Genomic DNA, 10,359 nt, shown 5'->3' with positions numbered 1-10,359 from the left:
TATTCATGTAATAGGTCAATAAACACAAGTGAATGATGATCACAAACTTCAGGATCCTGGTTAACTCCACAGGGGACAGAGAGGTATGATCAGGTATAGATTCAAGGAGGGCTCCAAACTTATTTTAATTTTATATAACACAGAGAACATGTGTTTCTTTCATTATTCTTTAAATCATGCAGTACATATTTCACATACACATACACATATACCACATACTTTATATGTATCATGCACACCCAACCACACATATAATTTCATAATTAATTACTGTAAAGACCCACTTAAATGGGCTCTTGAATCATGTAAGTGCAAGTCCAGTCAGTCTTCATGACTTTATCTCTAGACTCTCTGCCTCTTAATACTCTAAGGAGGTGAAGGCTGACAGAGGAGGAACAAATACCAGTTCTTTCCTAGCTGTCCTCTACAAACCACAGAATTTGTGACCTAATTAGTAAACATGGGCTATCTCCTCCTATAGGCTGTCCTGCAAATGACCTCTGGCCACTCTGGCTCCAGAGCACAGCCATCTACTCTGCACCTTTTGAATACTTCTTTTGTCTCCTTCTCTTCCTTTCTTCACTTTCCTATTTTTTTCCCCTTCATTCCCTTCTTGCCAAGTTCTTAAACTCAAAATAATAAAAATGGTTAGAAAAAAGAAAACTAAGCACTTTCTTTTTTTTTTTTTTTGGTACCTGGGATTGAAGCAGGGGCACTTAACTACTGAATCACATCCCCAGACCCTTTTTTTGTGTGTTTTATTTTGAGATAGGTCTTGCTAAATTTAGGGCCTTGCCAAATTGCTGAGGCTGGCTTTGAACTTATGATCCTTCTGGCTCAGCCTCCTAAGCCACTGGGATTGCAAGTGTGCACCATCATATTGGTGAAGTAAGCACTTTTAAAAAACTTTTTTTTTTTTTTGATAGCAAGACTTATCAGACTCTTTAGAATTCTGAAGGATCTAGTAAACTGTTTATTTTCAAATTTATTTGATTAAACATTTCCCTGGTCTTCAAATACCTAATCTTGAAAAAGACAGTGTTCAGTGGGAAAAAAAAAAAAAAGAAAATGCTGAGTTTGAATTACTAACAAGAATGTTCTTAAATGTAAAGATAATGCTATTTTTTTCTACATTAAATCTTAGTAATAAAATATTTTTATTGAATTCTTGCACTCAACAATGAGTTCTTTGTTGATATGGATATAACAAATTCTTTAGGGTAAATATTACAATTAAAAGCAAATGATCTTTTAACATAATTGTTTTCCTAAACAGTTTACATTTTGCTTTCTTCCCCAAAACTTTACCTTGTGCCTATTATATAAGAGAGTCTGTCTTAGTGCTTGGGACACAATTGTGAACAAGGTAGACAGCTATTTCCTGTAAAAATGTTTATTTGTAGGAAAATTAGAATTTAGAAATTAATCACCTCTCTATTAAAGGTAAAATAAGAAACATAATTTTAAGCTTGATTTAATCTGTTTTTAGTCTCTTGTTTTTTTCCCCCAAATTATTATAACATCATTCAAATTAAAGGTTGATTGGTTATTTGATTATTTACTATTTGAGTTCCCCATTGTAAAATATATATATATATATATATATATATATATATATATATATATATATATATATATACACACAGAAAGAAAAAAGTTAACAACAAGTGCTTGCAAGGATGTGGGGAAAAGGCTACATTTGTACATTGCTGGTGGGACTGCAAATTGGTGCAGCCAATTTGGAAAGCAGTATGGAGATTCCTGGGAAAGCTGGGAATGGAACCACCATTTGACCCAGCTATTGCCCTTCTTGGACTATTCCCTGAAGACCTTAAAAGAGCGTACTATAGGGATACTGCTACATCGATGTTCATAGCAGCACAATTCACAATAGCTAGACTGTGGAACCAACCTAGATGCCCTTCAATAGATGAATGGATAAAAAAATGTGGCATTTATACACAATGGAGTATTACTCAGCACTAAAAAATGACAAAATCATGGCATTTGCAGGGAAATGGATGGCATTAGAGCAGATTATGCTAAGTGAAGCTAGCCAATCCCTAAAAAACAAATGCCAAATGTCTTCTTTGATATAAGGAGAGCAACTAAGAACAGAGCAGGGAGGAAGAGCATGAGAAAAAGATTAACATTAAACAGAGATGAGAGGTGGGAGGGAAAGGGAGAGAGAAGGGAAATTGCATGGAAATGGAAGGAGACCCTCATTGTTATACAAAATTACATATAAGAGGATGTGATAGGAAAGGGAAAAAGAAACAAGGGAGAGAAATGAATTACAGTAGATGGGGTAGAGAGAAAGATGGGAGGGGTAGGGGGGATAGTAGAGGATAGGAAAGGTAGCAGAATACAACAATCACTAGTATGGCAATATGTAAAAACGTGGATGTGTAACCGATGTGATTCTGCAATCTGTATATGGGGTAAAAATGGGAGTTCATAACCCACTTGAATCAAATGTATGAAATATGATATGTCAAGAGCTTTGTAATGTTTTGAACAACCAATAAAAAAAATAAAAAATAAAAATCGTTTAGGACCACAAAAAAAAAAGAAAAAAGTTACATGATAAAAATTTCATTTAGAACTTTTGATTCAGTCTCTGCTCAAACATCCCTCCCTTATTACTAGAACATATTACTAGAACATAGCTCCACCAATACTGCAACATCTTTGCTCTTCCAAGCTTTAATTATACTTGTGTAGTATGATCTGATGTATTATGATTGAAACTATGAAATAAAATTAGAAATATTGTCAAAAGTAAAATTATACACATTAACATAGGATTTCACATAAATGAGGAAAATAATGTTGGATCCAGTCCCATAAGGAAATGAAGATCTGGTAGAATCAAAATTGTTAAAGAAAAATATTTATAAGAATAAAGCAGAATATTCAAAGATGAACTGTTTAGAGGCAACTTTGCAACCTGGTAAAGCCTATATTTTCAGAAATCTCTCTTTGTGATTATTCCATGAAAGCCAAATATGAGGGCAGTGATGCTCTATCACACTTTTAAAAAAAATACTATACCAAAAGATTAAATCTGCTTTATTCTTTGTTCAAGAAATTGGAACACATTTGAAGTTAAATTTTGTTAAACATAAGATATTCAACTCATTTTTTTTTAAATTTGAAAATTCATATGCCAAAAATCAGTCGACCTTGTTTATCATTGTTTATTTTAGATTTTTCCCCCTATTTTAAGAGATCCTTTTGACTTCCAGGAAGTTTTAGGTAATGAGAATTTCTTGCATTGGTATTCTCCTAGTTTAGACATACATCTAAAAAGTCACATTGAAGTTTTGAGCCCTATTTTCTCAGTGAGTTCCCAATTCTGGTTTTGGAAATTGGAGCTAAGTGACTTATTCTGTTCCTCTGATTGTTAAGATATCAAAGCTTTCAGTTTTAACAGAACGCCTTGGACTCTGAATACTCTGCTTTTGATACCAGAGCCGTGAAAGCATGAGTCTCTGTGGCAGGTGGAATAATGATCCCCCCAAAATGTCCACTTTCTCATCCTTGGAACCAGTGGCTATGTTCACTTTACGTGGCAAATATGATTTTGACAAGTGGATTTAAATTAAGGATTTTAAATGGGGAGATTATCCTGGATTATGTAGGTGAGCCCAATACAATCACAAGCAAAAATACTTGGTGGGCAGTCCCAACCCAGGGCTGTTTTTCAATGTAAATTTTTTTTCAAATTTAGCAAAAGTATTCACTTAAGAAGCCATATAAGCTCTTTTCTAATTAAGTGTTATCCCTCTTGTCCACAAATCTGTGGCAAAAATGTCCTTTCTGTTTACTGTCAAGGACAGTCAGGAAGCATTTGATCTGTTAAGGAAAACAGCCCCTCAATGCTGAAAAAGAGAGAAGGAAAACGATTTCTTTCCTAGGTTTCAAGATAATGTGAAGTGCAGTAGACCTGTTTTAGACTTCTACCTCACAGAACTTAAAAGGATAAAATTTGTATCACTTTAAGTCACTAATTTTCTGGTAATTTGTTATAGCAGCAAGAGGAAACTCATAGGATGTCATCTGGAATTTTTGTTTCTATTTGGATAAAAACTCACCCTGCCAGTTCTTTTCAGTAGGAGATGGCAAGGAACAGAGAATGGCTTTCTTTCTCTACCAGTCAGTTCCCATGTCTTTTCCTCTATGAGACCTGAAATCCAAACGCTGGCCTCTGGTGTCAGCCTGCTTTTATTGATAGTAACTTCAGGCCCTCCCTGAACATGCAATGGGATGGAAATAATTATGCTAGGACAACAGGGATATATTGAAACTGTGCTGGGACAGGTGGTTCCCCTTCTTATGTTTCTACTAAAGTCCCACTTCACTTTGCCTTTAATCACAATTAATTGCTTACATTACCTGTCCCTTCGTCTCCTCTTCATCTCTATTCTTCATGATATGTTCTTGATCATAGCTGCCATCACTATCATGAAAATTATAAAAAACTAAAAATTTCCATCAGGATGTTGCTAGCCACATTATGTATCTTACAGAAATAGCTCACTTAATCCTTGCAAAAGCCACGGGAAGATGACCCTAATGTTACCCTCATTTTATAGAGAAATATTAAGCTGTGCAGAGGTCAAGTTGCTCAAGGTCACACAGTAGGTGGTGACAGGGCCAGGGTTCAGTTTGGAACAAACTACTTATCCCTATTTTGTCTCCCCAAGTAGTACTTTTCATCTAGAAAGTGCTAAGCGTTTTTGTGAAATGCAAAGGACACTTAGGTTCACATGTTTACACACCTAATCCCAAATATTAATGGTAAAAAGGACACAAACAATAATGTCAATAGTTTGTGTTCTATCCAAACATTTGTGGCAAACTATTAAAAAAAATAGTTGTCCTTGGTCTTTTCAGATCTAAATTAAAATTACTAGAATTGATTTAGGAAAATAAGAGTTATTGGAGGAAACACATACCTTTTAAAGTCGCTTTTTGATTACAGCTTTACCACAGTGTCTATAAGTGGAGCTGGCAGCTGTGTTTCCTTAACAGGTCAAATGCTTCCTGACTGTCCTTGACAGTAAACAGAAAGGGTATTTTTTTTTTTTTTTTTTTTGCCAAGGATTTGTGGACAAGAGGGATAACATTTAATTAGAAAAGATAGAGCATTTTTATGGCTTCTTAAGTGAGCACTTTGGCTAAATTTGAAAAAAGTCATGTTGCAAAATAGCCCTGGGTTGGGACTGCCTGCCAAGTATTTTTGCTATTTAGCAAACAGAATAACATTGATTTTGATTATCCACACCCTTATGCCAAGAGAAATCACAGGTCTAAAAGATAAAGTTGGAGTCTAAGAAGTAAAGTTACAGCATTGATCTTGCTTTTTTTCCCATGAAAACTTCTACTTCTCATGTGACTCATGATGTAATTAAACAAAGGTAAGTTACATTCTACTAATTTAATGATATGAGGGGTAAAAAAATAGTGGAATTACTTAAATGATGACATAAATACGAGTATGATGATTTGAGAAAGAAAAGTTGATTTTCAAACATTAGATTCTTTGGTATAAAAATGTAATTGACTCTTAAGGCCTTTATAGGATAAATAATTGCTTAATAAAATGAGAACTGAGTTAACATAAAATCTTCTGTTTTTCATAACTGTTAGAACTTATCCAGGTTAATCATTTAGCCACTTTAAAACTTGAATAGACTTTTTTATTTGAGGCACATCTTCTCAGGTTGAAAATCATCATAGTTCTTGTAGTGTATTTACCTACCTACCTATGTACAAGTATATGCACATAGAAATATTAACTGTTCCATTAAACAAATAAACTCAAATTATGAAGTCTGAGAATCTAGTAAGCTTCATTTATGGAGTTTAGTAAATATGACTTTATTCAACCTTCAAGAACAAACTATTTGCAGTCTTCTGTCTTTATTGAAAAACACACCATGCCTCTAAGACCTAGGGATATTTGATACTCTGTCCTGATTTAGATTCTGCAGACTACCTAATTCCTATCCTCCTCCACAGCTCCTGGGAGCTGTTCTTAGTGAAAAAAAAGTTTAGAAGCTTTTTTCATGCATGACTGTATTCAGTCCGGTCCTGTGGGAGGTGTAGAGGAAGAAAGGAATTTGACTGAGGGAATTGAAACATATTAAGAAAACAAAACACAACTTAATAACACTTAAAAAATACCCCCAAAACCAATCTTGTGATTTGACTAAAGAGCATGAAGAGATAGGTTTGTAAAGTAGAGCTTAGTAACTTTCCAGTACCCCATGGGTCCACTCTCACTGTATTAGAACTAAAAATTTCAAACCTCACTTCTATAATATAGATTTTCAAATGAGCTTTGTCTCTTCTATTTCAGCTGAAATATTTGAAGTGAAAAAGGGATTCCTTTTTCCTCTTCAGTAAAGGACATATATTGAACCAAACAACAGCATTGAGAACTGGAATTGTCCTACCCTTCATTTGGGTCCACCACTTTCCAAGGGAGTCACTAAAGTAGTGAGTTATTCAAGGCACCAAGACCCAGATCTCCTACATTCAAATTTTAGCTTTTAATTTATTGTGTTCCCCTAAAATGTGAGAATTTTCCCATGAAATGCAAATAGAGTTGTTGTGGGAGGGGAAAAAAAAAAGTATTCCCCTTTCTAAATAGAAATACCATGCAAGATACATGAATAATTATTTCTTCTAGTAACCACATTAAATAAAAATGTAAATAGAAACAGGTGGGTTGGGCCTGGTGGCGCATGCATGCCTGTTATCCCAGAGGCTTGGGAGGCTGAGGCAGGAGGACCTCAAGTTCAAAGCCAGCCTCAGCAACTTAGCAAAATCCTGTCTTTAAATAAAAAGAGTGTTCGGTAGTTTGCTGGGAATGTGGCTCAGAGGTTGAGTGCCTCTGCATTCAATCCTTGGCACCAAAATAAATAAACAGAAACAGGTGGAATTTAAAATGTTTAACTTAATCCAATATATCAAAAACACTCTCAGCTCAACATGTACATTTTTTTTTTTTTGGAAAGTCTTTGAACTCTTGTGTGTATGTCACACAAGAACAGCACAAATTTGGACTAGCAACAATTCAAGTGCTGCTGTTGAGTACACCTCCAGTGTTGTGAAACATGGTTAATACCTATTAATTTCATTACTGCTGGACTTTCCATAGTCATTGATGTGCTCAAGTACATCGGGCATACTTATTTACATCTGCTCAAGCAACACAAACGGACTCATACTAAACCATGTGGTGTCCCTAGGAGAAGCTCCTTCATGCACTAGACTTTGAAGACAAGACTAACAAAGGACTTACATTTCTGTATTTCACTCCTATCTGTGACACCTTCTAGGTAGCCAACACTGAGTAATTTATTAATCTCTTAAATTTGTGTCCATATCTGGAAAATGGAAATTTTACTGACACTGCAGCACTACTTTAAAGAATAAATGAGAACATTAACGAGGAGAAGCCAGAAAAGTACCTGGTTCAGGGCTGGCACAGAATGAATATATTATACATGCATTTTAATCTATATATTAAAGACACCAGAAGTGACAGAGTACCTATACTATATTTGAAACTATGTATGAGTTTATAGTTTTGAATGAATTCTCTTTTATTGTCAAAATTTCAAGGGACTTTGGAACTATGTTGTTTCAAATCTGCACCTAGAAGCCTCAAGTGCAGTACATCAGAGGTGGGTCTTAGAGAAGAAAGGGCACATTATATGGTCTCCATGCTTCCACTCTTAACTTTAGTCAAGAAAAATTCTTTTAAGTCTTTAGGTAAGTTTCTATTTGAAAGAAAATATCCTTTTAAAGTTAATTTAAAATCTATAATAGAAAATTTAAGGATGAAGTAGAATGTACCTCAAGTCTGAAAATAAGTTTCTATTTATTAAAGGTAGACTGCCTTATGAAGTAGATTGCTAGGAGAACTGGTCAGTATGGAATGGTAATGACTTGTATTTCGAAGTAAGGGAAACGTATCTACTACTACAGTGGAGTGTTGCAAAGCAAGTCCTGTGCAACTCACCTTAGTGAATTTTCTGCTGGTATAGTCCATGTTCTGCAAAACGGACAATGCAACACTATTTAGTAAATGAAAATTAAAGGCAGAATTGTTTGGAAGTAGCTTTGACTTGTCTTTTTTTGATTTTCAAAAGTGGGGCAAGGAGCACAATCTGTAAAGTTTCCACAAAAATCATTATAATTCAAGAGTGCATAACAAAATTCCAAGTAATATCTGATCTTCACAGTGGTTTATTTTGAAGACTAGATTTCAGTGAAATAGCACAAGCATTTGCCAATTTAGTAAAACTAACTACTATACATCTCATTTAACAAAAAACAGGAAATCCTGGTAAGATAGAGAATATACCCAGTGTGTTCCCACAGGAGTAAAATTTTATGAATCCTTTATTTCTTCATCTGTTTTTTGCTACTTTAACAGAATGCTGAGAAGGGGGAATGCAGAATAGAGACTTACTTCTTACAGTTCTGCAGACTGGGACATCCAATGTCAAGGTGGTGGCCTGAGACAGTCAGGTGCTAGAGCTCAGATCTCCTTTTTTTTCTTCTTATAAAGTCATTAATCCCATGATGGGGGCCCCATCCTCATGATATCATCTGACCCTGCATTCAAATATCAGCCATATTTGAATTTGGGGATTAGTTTCCAGAACACTGACTTTTGATAACACTTTTGACTCAGTTTGGGTCACACACCATAGCACCCTTCATAGAGAATGCAGTTGGGTAAAGAAGTGTATTAAAGCCTTTGGTGTCTTGGGATTCCCCTCTATGCACCTTCTTTTAAGTGATGCAGTACAGTAGCATTCAGGAAGAAACAGCACATTCCTTTATTAAAAGTGGCTAAAATAGTCCCCGCCCAGATTAGTCTTCGATGCATGTTTTCCTTAAATTATATCATTTAAAATCCATTACAATGCATTGTTAATCAGAAGAATGATCTCTTAGAAACCAGTGTTTCATCCCCTTCATAGATGAAGACCCAGGAGGAAGGGAAAAAATTCAAAGAAGCTGGAAATTACTTGACCTTATGCATGGTGCTTGAGAAGGTTTATCACACATACTGGGGTTGTTCTAGTCAAGCGACCTCAGTTCTGTCCTGTACAACCACAGCCAATCCCTGTCTGTGCATATTTGGGTGTCTCTTGACTTGATGAAATGTGTTTCCTAACTTCTAATGTAACTAAAAAAAATCCCAGTAAATAAATCATAACAAACACCAAAGCAAGCAGTTATTGGTTAAGGAAAAAATGCCTGGGAAACAGGCCAGTGGAGTTGTGAAATATAAAACTCTTTTGACATAAATGCATTTTAGCTGTTAAGACAGGGGTTTGAAGTGCAACTAAGAAAATTTCCCAAACTAACATTAAAATAAGTTTTCCTATAGTTATGGTTACCTTAAAATTACAGGGAAGCATCCTAAAGTTGATGCATTTTTCTCTTATTCACATGTTCCAGTATCTCTACCAGTGTGAGATTCTCCACAGTTTTAACTAAAGATGAAATGTGATAGCTATTTTGGTTTTGAGGCATTTCATACAAAATGCATATCAGTAACTTTCTTGGTAAATACAGATTACATCAAAGGTATTGACAGTGTACTACATGCCATGCTCCCTTTTAAGAGCTGCACATGCACTGTGAACTTAAGACTGACTATAACCATTAAGATGGGCTATTGAATCCTATTTTTCTCAGATAATAAAAACGAGGTACAGCATGATTAAATAACTTGCTTGAGGTTCACCAATTAAGAGAGTACCAGGATTTGAACCCATTCTGGGTGCTGAGATCTAGGATTTTCACCATTACTTTCTACTCCAAAATGACACACTAAGAAATGACCATGCTAAACATCTACAATATCAGTCTGGCTAATATCTGTAATATTGATCACATTATTCAATATATTCATTATGCAAGGCACCAAGGGTAGTTTTGCAGACAAAAAAATGATATAAAAATTCATGTAACTGTGCTCTCAAGTAGCTTCAAAATCTAATGGATGTTAAGATAACACAAACAGCTTTGATATAGCACATAATATGTACTTTTTTAAATGTAAAATTCAAATAAACTCAGAAAGGCTGAGTGAGATAGATGAAAGATCACGTGTACATTTTCTGGAAAAAAGAAGCATTCTTTGGAGACCTCTGGCAGACAGGGGGTTAAAAGTCTTAAGTTTGAAACTTTCATCATGCTCAAGTTAACCTCTCTGAGCCTCTTTGATCTGTCTCACAGTTATTGGCAGCATTAACAAGCATCCAATATGCATTCTATCCAACACTTTTCAGTTAAATTAAACATGATTGAAATAGATCAAGC

This window comes from Callospermophilus lateralis, chromosome 1, assembly GCF_048772815.1.
Source record: "Callospermophilus lateralis isolate mCalLat2 chromosome 1, mCalLat2.hap1, whole genome shotgun sequence".
Classification (NCBI taxonomy): Eukaryota; Metazoa; Chordata; class Mammalia; order Rodentia; family Sciuridae; genus Callospermophilus; species Callospermophilus lateralis.
The sequence above is the reverse complement of the archived record's forward strand: the minus strand, read 5'-3'. Positions refer to the sequence as shown.